Raw genomic sequence first — 12,100 nt, 5'->3', positions numbered from 1 at the left:
TCCAAATCTTGGGAGGCAACACTCGGAAGAGATACTGAGTTTAAAAAGTTCAGTATGGTATGTGAGGTAGGTTGTGGGATGTCGCCGTCCTTTTTCAAATTGTAAAGAGAACTATAGTAATCTGCAAACGCATCCGCAATATCTATTGGATGTGTGGTTATCTTTCCATTATTTTGCTTCATTGAATCTATACGGGAGGCTATCTCCCTTTTTTTCAGTCTGCGGGCTAGCATAGCCCCGGCTCTATCTCCTAAGTGATACCATTTTGCCTTTGATCTGGTTAGGGCCTTTTCAAACTTGCAGAGCAAGAGAGAGCGTAATTGAAAGCGCAAGTCTGTGAGTTGAACTGATAACGTATCTGTAGGGGTCTCCTTAAATCGCGCTTCTACCTCCTCTATTTGTGCTAAGATATCCTGCATCCGTTTATCCCTTTGTTTTTTAAGTTTAGACGCAGTCTGAATGAAAAGGCCTCTCATGAAGCTTTTATGGGCACACCATAATGTGGAGACGCTGATATCTGGCGTGTCGTTAAGAACAAAATATTCGTCCAGAGCTTTAGAGAATAATTGGTGCCGATTTTTATCCCTCAGTAAAAATGAGTTAAGGCGCCAGAGCGGTGGATTAGGATTAGGGTAATTATCTGAGATGTGTAGGTAGATTGGAGCATGATCAGACCATGTAATATTGCCTATGGCTGTGTGAGTGGTTTTATGCAGAAGGTCTTTGGAGATAAGGAAGTAGTCAATTCTAGATTGGGAGATATGAACCTGAGACATAAAGGTATAATCCCTTTCTGTCGCGTGTTGGTACCTCCATATATCATGTAGGGGAGTAGTTTTGAGAAGCTTACCCAACGCAGGCCGATGACTCCCCGTTTTTTTGGAGCAATCCATCAAAGGATCAATGGGCAGGTTAAAATCTCCTCCTAAAATGATGGAACCCCTGGCAGAATTCAACAACTTCTTAAAAAACCTCGTAAGGAAAGAAACTTGGTGAGAGTTAGGTACATAAACATTAGCTATGGTGTATTCAACATGGTTGATAGAGCAAAGGAGGATAATATATCGTCCCGCTTGGTCAATAATAGTTTGATGTGCTTTAAATTGGACCGAACGTCTAACCCCTATAAGAACCCCAGCTTTTTTAACTTCTGCCGAAGCACAATAAAGATGCGGGTAGTGCCTATTTGAGCACTTACCAACAACCTTAGTCAACAAATGAGTTTCTTGAGCTAGCACTATATCACACTTGGTCTTATTGGCATCATTCCACAGCGCAGAACGCTTGTAGGGGGAATTTAGACCCCTTACATTTACAGACATTAGGTGTAGTACCATTGTGGTTTTGTGGGGATAGGTAAGTACTTAGCGTTAAACTGGAGAGAACGGTGGATTTCAGACGGCGTAACGGACACATCGGATTCAGGATCACATTGAGTCTGGAAGAAATAACATGAGTTAACAAGATTACAAAGTAAAACTAGGCAAACATGCCTATATTGGTACACAAACCAGAGATAAGCGCCCATGAATTTTCAGGAGCGCAAAAGTTTCCCAATTGAACAGAAAGATCCTGACAGGATCACCTTAATCAATAAGAACCGTAAGTAATTTTGAGGTTAGAGTATTCAAGAAAGAAAAGAGAATTGGCATAGCAACTACAACAGTGGAGGTGTTACCCATTCTCAGCTCACTCTACCGACATTGAAGAAGAAATGTTAGGGGTTAGGGGTTAATAATAGATCAAATACAGAATAGAAGAACGTAAGTGTCCCCGTTTAGGATACATGAGAATTCCCCCATCATAAGAAAATTGGTACAACAGAACACATTCATGTTATCTCCTCATCAGGTTGTTTAGGAGACAACCGATCAGTCTTTCTTTTATTACTTCTCCCATGCCTGCCAGCTTGTGCAGTAGACCACGGAATCGGAGCTGGTATTACTGGGAATGCCTGTAGATTTTGGACACTGCACCAATCTTCAATGGAGATCATGGGGTCACCCAATGCTGACAAAAGTTCCGTAAGGTCCTCATGTCGACGGATAGAAAATCTTTTCCCCGCTACCATAGTGGAGAGTCCAAACGGAAACAGCCAACGGTATAATATTTTCCTATGTCGCAATAAATCTGTGAGAGGTTTCAGTTGTTTCCTTTTGTGCAAAGTTATAGGAGCTAGGTCTTGGTATAGCACTAGTTGGTGATCTTCAAAGGACCAAGAGGGGGATACCCTAGCCTTTCCTAGCATGTCTTCCTTGACTCTGAAGTCCAGAAATCTACAGATGATATCTCTGGGGGGATCATTAGGGTTGGGCCTAGGTCTCAATGCTCTGTGTGCCCTCTCAATTTCAATGGAGAGGGGATAATGATCTCCCAATAAAGCAATGGCAATCTGTTTCACCGTTGAAAGTAGAGATTCCGGAGTGTACGTTTCAGGAAGGCCACGGATTCTTAAATTATTGCGCCTATTGCGATTATCTTGGTCCTCCATTTGAATGTAAATCTGGTTCAGATGATCTTGACATGTTTGAAAATGAGTGGCAACTTCTCTAGAATGATGGCAGAGTTCTGCAGTGGTGTCCTCCAAACTATCTACACGATGACCAATATGGTGTAAATCTTGTTTAATTTCTTGCAGATTCTGTGCAAGAGGCGACAGGGCATTGGTGAGGGTTTGCTGAAAAAAGTCCCTTGATAGAGGGAGATCCGTCTGTGCTGCCGTTTGTGGTTCATCCTGCAGCGTGCCACTTAAAGATAAAGGTAAATTCACAGGAGCAGAGGTTTCCGCACTTGCAGACGCTTTCGTGATAAATTTTTCCATATTGCCTTTGCCATGCAGAGTTTTCTGAGGCATATTAGGATCTCTAGGGAGAGGCTGGCCGTATTTGACCATTGCGAGATAGACGGTTTAAGACCCTTAGTTGCTGGAGAAGTCACTTATGGGTGCTATGCCGTTATGTTCTGTAAATCCTCACATATGCTGTAAAGGTGTCCAGTCAGGAAAGATCATAATTAATGATCCGAAAACATTGAGCCTGTGGCTCTAATACGTGGAACAAAGAGACCTCCTCTCACAGAGTAAAAGAAGGGACTTTTAAAACATTAGGACTCAGTCCTCACACTAAATCAGTCCAGAGATAACTGGGGAGACCAGATGCGATATGTGCTAGTGGCGCTTCACTTTGAAACGGAAAGTGGAGTCCTTAGAGGCCTTAGTAATAGCGCTGGTTCCTCCAGTATAAATTGCAAAGATACAGACACAGTACCTTCGAATGCAAAGCCCGAAAAGGACCGAACAGCAGGCCTCCTTTCACCTCAGAGAGCCTCAGCTCCGCTCAGTGCAGGGTAGATCTTTAATCCTCCACCGGCGATGCCCCCTTTAAGATGGCGCCTTACTTCAGACGGTTCTGCCACGCGCCGCTAACACTCCGCGCAGCGGGACTCTCACCCCACACTGCACAGGTTCTTTATTTGCAGCGGGATCCCATCCAGGGAAGCTCCGATAAGCAGGGAAGCTCCGGTGTCTGCTGGGAGGCTTGTAAAATCAATGTCCCGGTCTGTGTGCCGGATCCGGGCGCCGCCTGTTAGCTAGGCCCCGATCACATCCCCGGCTCACCGGCACTCACAGAGCTCCAGGTAGGGTCAAATTGTAGCTGGCGGGTTACAGCTTTCCAAAATGAGTGATCTGTGGCTATAGAAGGCGGTTGTACGACAGGATGGCAGTAGATACAAGATCGAGTGGACAGAGCTCCCTCACCACACGTCTCTTCCTGTCCGCGGCAAGCCACGCCCCCCGGCAAATGCCTTTTTGATCTATTGCTGTTGTACTTTTTGTGATGTAAAGTGACAAAAAAATGGTTTATTTAGCAGTTTTTATTTTTTACAGTGTACAGCTGAGGGATTAGGTCATGTGATATATTTATAGAGTCAGTCGATACCTAATATGTATACCCCCCCCCCCCTATTTTGTACCAATTTTTTTTAACTTTATTTGGGGAAAATTACGTATTTGTTTATTTTTACTTGAAACTTATTTTTGGGGGGGGGGAACTTTTTTTTTTTACTTTATTTTTTTGTCCGACTTTGGGACTTGAACTTTTGGGGGTTGCATCCAATACTTCTGTACCTCATTTGTCCTCAAGTACCAGGACAACATGCCGTACTGGTACTGTCACCGCCAGTTCTGTGTGAAGGTCTGGCAGACGTTTTTCTCTACCTCTTGTATGATGTTCTTTGTTTTGGTTTCACTTTCTCATCTCTTTTCCTTCTGCCAGGTGTCACTTATTTAGACTAATCATCTTCCTTTATAGTCCCATTACCCATTCCTTCCCGTCCTTGGACGCATCTGTCCATGGACTTCCTTACGGACCTGCCTCGTTCCTCGGGGAAGAGTGTGATTCTGGTGGTAGTGGACCGTTTTAGCAAAATGGCACATTTCATTCCCTTTCCTGGGTTACCCAATGCTAAGACGCTGGCGCAAGCGTTTGTTGATCATATTGTTAAATTGCATGGCATCCCTTCAGACATTGTTTCTGATAGGGGCATGCAATTTGTTTCCAGATTCTGGAAGGCCTGTTCTCGCTTGGGGGTTCAGTTGTTGTTCTCTTCTGCTTTTCACCCACAGTCGAATGGTCAGACCGAACGCGTCAATCAGAATCTGGAGACATATCTGCGCTGTTTTGTGGCAGAGAATCCGGAGGATTGGTATTTTTTTTGTCCCTTGCTGAGTTTGCTTTAAATAACCTGTTGCCTACCGTCTTGATCTTCCTCAGACTTGGAAGATCCATAATGTTTTTCACAAGTCCCTAACAAAACCTTATGTCCAACCCACTGTACCCTCCTCTTTGCCTCCTCCTCCGATTATTGTTGATGGTAATCTTGAATTTCAGGTCTCTAGGATTGTGGCTTCTCGCATTATCCGCGGTTCTCTTCAGTACCTCGTTCGTTGGGAGGGTTATGGTCCTGAGGAGAGGATGTGGGTCCCAGTAGCGGACATTAAGGCCACTCGTCTCATCAGGGCTTTCCATAGGTCCTATCCTGAGAAGGTGGGCTCTGAGTGTCCGGAGACCACCCGTAGAGGGAGGGGTGCTGTCACCGCCAGTTCTGTGAGAAGGTCTGGCAGATGTTCTTCTCTACCTCTTGTATGATGTTATTTGTTTTGGTTTCACTTTCTCATCTCTTTTCCTTCTGCCAGGTGTCACTTATTTAGACTAATCGTCTGCCTTTATATTCCCTCACATACTGCCTCACTTTGCGGTTTATACTACTTCCTGGATGAAGTGTTCACTGCTGGAGGCTGCTTCTGTTGTTTGCTCAGATAAGTCCTTTACTTTATTGTGTTTGCTGGCTTGATTCTAGGTGACCCTGACTCCGTCCGTATAAAGTGCAGGGAGCCAGTGGTCGTGTCCCCTCACTATTACAGGATTTTCAGGTGTCACACAGGCTTAGGTATGCAATCGTCTGCCATCAAGACCCTTGCATGTGCATAGCAGTCGGAGAGCTCTTAGGGTTTTATAGGGCTCACCTATAAGCTCCTTAGTTTGGGATCAAGCCAGTCGCTCGTTTATTTAGCTCCAGCTATCTGCAAACTTCATCCATGACAGGTACGTCATATGTCCTGAAGAGGTTAAAGGGGGGGGGGGGGGCGCTGTAGATGTTACTGTTAAAGGGGTGGTGTACTGTAGATGTCACTGTTATGTTAGTAGATACTGTCGAAATCTTTTAATGACATACACAAACATTAAATGAAATAGATGAAATATACCTGTGCAAAGCTGGGTTCTTCTGGTAGTATGTATGTGTGTATATTAATATATGTATAAATATATATATATATATATATATATATATATGTATATACACACACACTATATACTAAACTAATAATTAACCCTTCCGCTACCAGCACCGTACATGTAGAGGCTGAGAGCATTGAAGCTGCACTTTTTTATTTTGGCCACCGGGTGGCAGGCCAACGTAAGAAATGAGCAATAGCCAGTAATAAATGCATTTAAAAAATCCATGATTGTTCAAAATAAAAAAACAACGCATTTTGTACACTCATATGAGCTTCAAAATCATTACAAAAAAGTTAAAAAACTGTAAAAAATATAAAAATAATAATAAAAATAAAAAAATAAATACATACATAACAAAAATCTAAACATCATGGGTATCACCGCGACCGAAAATACCCATAATAAAAACCTATTTTTCCAATATGGTGAATGGCATAACGGAAAAAAAAGGATCAAAATGGCTAATTTGCCATTTTTTTATTGCTTCTCATACCCAAAATAATTTAACAAAATGTGATAAAAAAAGCCACACACACACACTCCAAAATGGTATCAATAAAAACTACAGATTGTCTAGCAAAAAATTAGCCCCCACAGAGCTCAGTAGATATAACTATTTAAAAAAAGTTATGGGGGTTAGAATATGGTGACGTAAAAAAACATTATTTTCAAAGTTTAAATGTATTTTTAACTATATAGACATAAAAAAACCTATACATATGGGGTATCATTGTAATCGTACTGACCCGGGTAACGAATGGAATGGATCCGTTTTGCCGCAAACGGAGCGCCGTGGGAACAAAAACCATAAAACAGTGGAGCGATTGTTTTTTTTTCCCAGTTCCACCCCATTTAGAATTTTCTTCCCGCTACCCACTACATTGTATGCCATAATTAATGGTGGCATAAGAAACTGCAAAAAACAAGCCCTCATACGGTATTGTAAATGGAAATATAAAAAAGTTATGGCTCAAGGAATATAGGGAAGAAAAATGAAATCGCAAAACCCTCTGGTATCCTAAGGGTTAATAACTGAAGAAAGTTAATGTATTTCTACTGTATAATGAACGCCATAAAAACAAATCCTAAATCTTTTTTTTCCTTCCCCTCAGAAGCGAACCTATGGCTTTAGTTATCAGATGTGACGGTAAATGACAGGTCGCTCTAGTCGCCACAGCCTCACACAACGTGACAGACAGGGAGCCGAGACACAAGGGCGGGAGACGAGGCACAAAGAGGCGTGTGAGGGGCTGGAGCCGTGCGTGACACCCCGCTGACAGGAACTGAATGTGTACACAATAGGTACTGGTTTACATTCGCCCCCCGCACATGACGTCGTGCGGTATAGAGGCAGTTTAGGAGGCAATAAGCCAAGTACAGCCTTTTCCTGCAGAAGCAGCGTCTCCCGTCTTCCCCCTCCCCGCCCGTTCAAACCGTCCAACAAGGAGCGCGCTGCCGCCCTGAGTGACAGCCGGGCAGACCAATGTGCGGCCAGCGGGGGGTTATGGCAGACAGCTGCATCCTCAGATGACAGGACGGTGCGTGTTGTGTCCCTGTCACCTGCGCACACACGGGGTAGGCTGCTCTTCTTCTGCCTCTTTGTTCTGTAGTCCGCCTGGCATTGTGGCGCCCGGCACTTCTGCTCCACTTCATCCCAGACCATGACTTGCCTTTGTGATTTTATGGCCTCTTCAGCCTTGTATTGTATTGTAGATGATACTTTCAGGAACTCGTTCACACCTGCTGCGTATTCGCTGTGTAGAATGGTGTAAAATCCATTTTATTTCTGCAGATTGCTCACAAAGGACTTTGGAGAACATTTGGTGCCACCCATTGACTGGTCAGGTTGAACACAGAAGAAAAGTTGGAGGTCTTCCTTACCTTGTCTTTCTACATCAGGTATGTAATGGCCCTGGAGGGTTGTGGGGCCCGTGTACTAATATAATGATGTTAAGAAAGTTCTTAAAGGTACGTTCCATACGCAGAATTGCGGCTGGAAAATCTGCACCATTTCACAGTAGCAGGAAAGTGGGTGTGACGTACAAAAATGTCATCAACACACGGCGGGAAAAATGTGCGCAGACACTGACCAGTCAGGTGGATTGTAACCCATACATTTTCTTATAGTTTATCAGTATCTGATCGGTGGTGGTCCGACACCCCAGACCCCCGCTGAGAAGGCTCCTCCTGTGAGCGTTGCAGCCTTTTCTTTGCTTTCCCTAGACCAGAACGTGTCGTTCATCGGTCACGTGGCCTCGGAGCAGCTCAGTCCCATAGAAGTGAACGAGGCTGAGTGCGATGCCGACCACGCCAGCTATACAATGTACGGCGCTGTGCTTGGTGAGCTGCCAGACGGTGGAGTGACACTGCCTTTTCAAACCAGCTGATCGAGTGTCGCTCTGGATAGGTCATCAGTAAGAAAAATCCTGGAAAACCCTTTTTATGACCAGACACTATTTTGTGATTTAGCGCACGTGGTGGTTTAACAGTTGTAACTTTTGTTATTTGTCGGACTATCCCAATTGTGGAAGATGCACCTGGCAATACATTTTTCCTGCTACAGCCGACTGTGGAATACATAGACCAACTGGGACATTTTTCAGTTTCGTTGTGACGGCCATTTTTCAAAAGTCGCAACAGGAGGTGTAGCCACATTGGTAGTCACTAGGGATGAGCGAAGCGAGCTTCAGATGCAAGATCCGAAGTTGCTTCACTCCAAAATTTGTTTTACTGCTGTACGGAGATCCGTCTCTGAACAGCATTAAAATGTATGCGCTCTAGCGAGGCGTCGGTCAATAACTCCGGGATTTGATTATTAAACTTGAAAACCAATTTAAAACAGGTTTCTGAAGTCGGCTTTAGTGCCGATTGGTACTGTGGTTTGGTGCTTCGAAACCAAGTTTTAAAATGGTTATCAAGTTCACGAGACTCACTTAGTCCCGCTGGAACGCATACATTTTAATGCTGTACAGAGACAGATCTCCGTACAGCATTAAAATACATTTTGGAGCAAAGCAGCTTCAGATCTTGCATCCGAAGCTCGCTTCGCTCATCCCTAGTAGTCACCTTTTTATTGAGTGACTTAATTGATAGATGACATGATGACAAAACAACAACTTGTGGACCTCAGCATAAAAACATGAATGGTTAGCGTACTAAAATAATTCTTCAGGAAATGCATAGGTGAACATTGCTTTGCTGTTAGTTTTGTGTTAGTGACAAGTGGGGTGTGTGTCGTATTCATGACAGACATAGGTAAAAGTCCTCTCTACTGGTCTCCACCCAACAAAACTCATTCATATCAGTACAGGGCATAAAACATAATCATCAAAGGCAGCGGTTACATAGAATAAACGTCTCATTAAAGGGAGTCTTTCACCTAATCTGAGCGTTTTAGACCGCTCAGATCAGGTTATAGACTCTTTAACCCTCATTACGATCATACCTTTCTCTTATGTGTCCCTCGCCCAGATAATGAAAATAACACTTTTTTAACTTATGCAAATTACCTTCTGAAGGTGCCCAGGGGCGGCGTTACTGGGCGATGTGCCCAGAAAAACACACCTCCAGCCGGCGGACGTCACGAGCGGCACCAGAGGACGGCGGGCTGGGAACTGGCCCGCACCTGCGCACTGCTCTGCCCATTATGGGCAGCGGAACATCCTTTCATATTGCGCATGCGCCGGCCGGCTGTCTTTAGTTGGCCGGCGCATGCGCAATATGATAAACTGTTCATCTGCCCATAATGGGCAGAGCAGTGCGCTGGTGCGGGCCAGTTCCCAGCCCGCCGTCCTCTGGTGCCGCTCGTGACGTCCGCCGGCTGGAGGTGTGTTTTTCTGGGCACATCGCCCAGTAACGCCGCCCCTGGGCACCTTCAGAAGGTAATTTGCATAAGTTTAAAAAGTGTTATTTTCATGATGGTAATGAGGGTTAAAGAGTCTATAACCTGATCTTAGCGGTCTAAAACGCTCAGATTAGGTGAAAGACTCCCTTTAAATGTTACTACAAATATGTTATTTTTGGACATTGCATTCAACCTTAGACCAAGTTCACACCTCAGTCATTTGGTCAATTATTGGGAGCCAAAACCAGTAGTGAAGTCTACACAAAGATAATGGAAAAGATCTGCACCTGTTCTGTGTTTTTGACTCATAACTGGTTTTGGCTCAGAATAACTGATGGAAATTACTAACCGAGTAACTGAAGTGTGAACTCGGCCTTAGTTGTGCTTTAAAAATTGTTTTAGCCCATTAATTCCAATAACAGGCTTTTAGTCTAAATAACATGCATAATGTCATACTATACTGTAATGGTATAGTATAGGGTTGTGCTTTGTACATTGACAACTTTGCCCCTTTAAAGGGAATGTGTCTTCAGAAAATAACTCCTGATTAAATCATGTTTTTATGTTGAATTTGTTATGTGTTTTTTTTTTATTTGCCATGTCACTATATTTAAAAAAAATAAATACTAAAATTGTACAGTTTTTGCACTGGCCTTTAGGCCTAACAATATCTGAAGACTGTCTGTTCTGTACAGATAACTTTTCAGCAGTCATCTCATTATCACCATAGGCATGATTACAATGACAGATAACACCTTTGTGTAGATCAGTGTTTCCCAACCAGTGTGCCTCCAGCTGTTGCAAAACTACAACTCCGAGCATGCCCGGACAGCATTTGGCTGAGCGGGCATGCTGGGAGTTGTAGTTTTGTAACAGCTGGAGGCACACTGGTTGGGAAACACTGGTGTAGATAATACACGATCCACCATTCACATTAGGTGATATCACAGCTTATCAGCTCCCTCCTCTGCACAGGTCATAGAGTCCTCTCTGGTCTGTTGTGTCTATGGCCCATGCGGCTACTCTCATGAAGTCCTGGCATATTTTAGGCCTAGTGGCCACTGTGAAAAGTGCAGGATATGAGGATATTTTGTAAATAAAGTGACATGTTAAAGGGGTTATCCCATGATTAATGTAAAAAATGAAAACCCGACATCTAGGGCTGCAGCTAACGATTATTTGAATAATCGATTAGTTGCCGATTAATTTCTTCGATTAATCGATTAATCGGGAAAAACGACAAAATTACAAAACAGAGGTTTATATGATCTTACTTGAAAAATTATGTTCAAAGGCCATATTAAAACAAATTGTGGGCGACACTATTATGGGGGATCTGTGGGCGACACTATTATGGGGGATCTGTGGGCGACACTATTATGGGGGATCTGTGGGCGACACTATTATGGGGGATCTGTGGGCGACACTATTATGGGGGATCTGTGGGCGACACTTATGGGGGATCTGTGGGCGACACTTATGGGGGATCTGTGGGCGACACTTATGGGGGATCTGTGGGCGACACTTATGGGGGATCTGTGGGCGACACTTATGGGGGATCTGTGGGCGACACTTATGGGGGATCTGTGGGCGACACTATTATGGGGGATCTGTGGACGGCGTAGTTATGGAGAGGGGGATCTGTGGACGGCGAAGTTATGGAGAGGGGGATCTGTGGACGGCGTAGTTATGGAGAGGGGGATCTGTGGACGGCGTAGTTATGGAGAGGGGGATCTGTGGACGGCGCAGTTATGGAGAGGGGGATCTGTGGGTGGCGCAGTTATGGAGAGGGGGATCTGTGGGTGGCGCAGTTATGGAGAGGGGGATCTGTGGACGGCGTAGTTATGGAGAGGGGGATATGTGCACTGTTATGGGCATAACAGTGCACAGATCCCCCTTCCCATAGCAGTGCCATACACAGACCCCCCCCTCCTCCCCATAGCAGTGCTATACACAGACCCCCCTCCCCATAGCAGTGCCATAGACAGATCCTCCCCCCTCCCCATAGCAGTGCTATACACAGACCCCCCTCCCCATAGCAGTGCCATAGACAGATCCCCCCTTCCCCCTAACAGCCCCGGCCCCGATGCTTGCATCTTTATTTTACCTTTTTACAATGACGCTCCCGCTCCTGTAACAGCCAGGCAGAGCGGACGGCGGCGTAACGTCACTCAATCACGTGACGCGCCCGCTCCGCCCACTTCATGAATGAAGGAGGCGGAGCAGGCGTGTCACGTGAGTGAGTGACGTTACGCCGCCGTCCGCTCTGCCTGGCTGTTACAGGAGCGTCATTGTAAAAAGGTAAAATAAAGATGCAGCGCCCGCCCGCCCGAATAGCAACGAATCGGCGATTATTCGATAACTGGATTCGTCGACAACGAATCCAGTTATCGAATATAATCGATTACATCGATTAATCGTTGCAGCCCTACCGACATCGTATAGTAGAGGGCAGTCT

General features: G+C 44.8%; 1 protein-coding gene across 2 annotated transcripts in view; it reads left to right on the top strand.

Moving 5' to 3' along the window:
- The first annotated feature begins 7,274 nt into the window (after positions 1–7,274).
- SUN2 (Sad1 and UNC84 domain containing 2) overlaps positions 7,275–12,100 on the top strand; it is a 98,541-nt gene continuing 93,715 nt past the window's right edge. For both annotated transcript variants that reach the window (XM_044301240.1, XM_044301238.1), the window contains exons 1-2: positions 7,275–7,373; positions 7,591–7,697. The gene's annotated coding sequence lies outside the window, so the exon portion shown is untranslated. The remainder of the gene's footprint in view (positions 7,374–7,590; positions 7,698–12,100) is intronic.

The sequence above is a fragment of the Bufo gargarizans genome, chromosome 7, assembly GCF_014858855.1.
Source record: "Bufo gargarizans isolate SCDJY-AF-19 chromosome 7, ASM1485885v1, whole genome shotgun sequence".
Classification (NCBI taxonomy): Eukaryota; Metazoa; Chordata; class Amphibia; order Anura; family Bufonidae; genus Bufo; species Bufo gargarizans.
This window is presented reverse-complemented; position numbering and strand designations above follow the sequence as displayed.